The following is a 2,500-nucleotide window of genomic DNA, read 5'->3' as shown; positions in this document are numbered from 1 at the left end:
CACTAGACCACATAGCCGCACAGATTGGCGTTCATGAATAAATACTGTATAAAATAGTCGTGAGAAAGATTTTTTTTTTAAGTAGGAAAGACAAAGATAGAGAAAAAGAAAAATTTTTAAAAAGACAAAAATAAAACAACACAACAAAAATAGTCCAAATTAAATCTTTAAAAAATATTACAAGATAAGAAAAAGAATAACCCCAATATTATAATTTTCCATCCCTACCCCCCCCCCCCTTCCCCCTAAGAACAAATCAACGAAAAAAAAAAACAAAATAAAACATTATACAAAAAAACCCCCAACAAGCAAACACCCAAACAAACAATACACAACAAAAAAAAAAAACAAAAAAAACAAACAAAACAAAACAAACAAAAACCCAACAAAAACAAACGAGCAAACACGAAACAAAGATCTTATATATATATATATATATATATATATATATATATATATATATATATATATATATTATATATATCCATTTGAACGACAGAAAATTTACGTTTTCCATCTACCTGTCACGTGTGTCGCTTGGCCTAATCCTCCTCCCCCCCCCCCCCCAATAAAACACAAAACAAACTACCCCCCCCCCAAAAAAAAAAAAAAATAAATAAAAAATAAATTTAAAAAAAAACCCCAACCCAAACGAACAAACAACCAGACAAACAAACACAAACTAAACAAACAAAAACAAAACCAACAAACCGACAATAAAAAAAAAAAATCAAACCATCAATTGCGTTCAATGATCGAACCTGCCAATATGAGCACCTCAGTTTGTCTGGGAGCAAAATATCCATTACAACAAGAATTCAATGAGCCTATAACGACTTTGGGCTATCAGACCTGCAAATTGGTATGTCCTACAGTTCTTGTCGCATTAGTGCATTTCGTAGTATTAGTATCGCAATGGTTCTATCATTACTCAAACAAAGTTTCCATTACAACAATGAGCCTACAACGACTTTGGTCTATCAGACCTGCAAATGGGTATAGCCTACACACGTCAGACAATTCTTGTCGCATTAGTGCATCTCGTAGTATTAGTATCGCAATGGTTCTATCATTACTCAAACGTAATTTGTTGTTTGTCGGGGAAGCCCGTCTTTCCCCCAGCACTATCCTTTTCTTTCGGGATAATGAGGCTATTATTGAAATTACATAGAGGCAGACGCCAGGCATCGACCAAGCGCTGTCACTGTGGATTCTGTCCTTGTTAAGACCACACTAAATAATTGTAATCTGATTAGAATTACGGTCTGCTATTTATTTCTTCATAATGTTGTGTTGTGTTGTTATGTGGTCTTTGTGGTTTGACACTGGCTTTCAGATCGGAAGGTTGGTCGTCTGGGTTCGAGCCTCGCTCGTCGTATAGTTGAGTTTTTGGGAAAAAAAGGAGGCTCTTTACTCACATTCACTCACCGTACTCAGGTGTAAAAGTGTAAAACACGTCCTGGATCGATTTAGCGCTGTCATCGTGGAACAATTTGCCATAGTTAAGACCACAACGATAAATTGTAATGCAATGACTAAAGAGTGGTGTTTGGTGGTGGTGGTGGTGAGGGGGGGGGGAGGGGTGCCTGAAGCCTGGGATCCTGAAAATACTATCGAAAATGTGGGGGAGGGGGGGGGGGGGGTATGCACGGGATGCAGATCTCATCACATTTCCCCAATTAAGCGGGGTCGTTGGTCTAGCGGGCACGACCGATGCGGCTTGTCAAGTGTTGTGTTGACTGTCTTCCAAAGTATCTTTTCGCTGGAAATCTAAAATAAATGTCGCAAAATGTGACCCTTCGCCTCAAAACGGTATTAAGTCGGGTTGGTAAAGATGTTGAAAATTGAATTTATAGCCAGAAATATCAGACTTGTGTCGAGTGTGTATGTTTTATTTAGGAGAGTGGATGCCATATTTTAGGGTGCTAATGCCAACACTTTATATTTTTGACCACTTTAACATTTAATTCGGCTATTAAGCATATGGTTCGTTCCGACATAATACCGTTTTGAGACGATGGGTCACATATGTATTTAGAAAATGATATTGTTTTTGGTTCTTTTTTTTTTTTTTTTTTGGTATCGTGTTTGTTTTCTCACTCAGTCTCAAAACCCGCTAACTGGTTAAAAAGCAGGGGAGGCGGAGGAGTGGGCGGGGGGGGGGGGGGGGGAGGGGGCAAAAGGACCTCAATATTTGTAGAGTATCTTCTGTAGTCAGAAATTGTGCCAATCAACGATTTAAAAAAAATAACATTCTGAGAGGCAGAAGTGATAAAAAAGAAACCCACCCAAAGAGTGAGGATGGTGAATGTTTCTTCACATTTCAAATTGGCTTAACTTGGAAGCCGTTTTAATGCGGTCTGTCAACTGAAGGGCCTGTCTTATCAATGAGCGATGGAGTCAACACAGTTAATCTAATCAGTTGCTTTGAATTATTTTCTTTTAGAAATAGAAGACTGGTATTTTAAAAAAAAGATACTTAAATGAAATGTGACCCATC

This window comes from Berghia stephanieae, chromosome 8, assembly GCF_034508935.2.
Source record: "Berghia stephanieae isolate SIO BIC M18660-M18661 chromosome 8, UCSD_Bste_1.3, whole genome shotgun sequence".
In the NCBI taxonomy this organism is placed as follows: domain Eukaryota; kingdom Metazoa; phylum Mollusca; class Gastropoda; order Nudibranchia; family Aeolidiidae; genus Berghia; species Berghia stephanieae.
Note: the sequence above shows the minus strand (reverse complement) of the source record.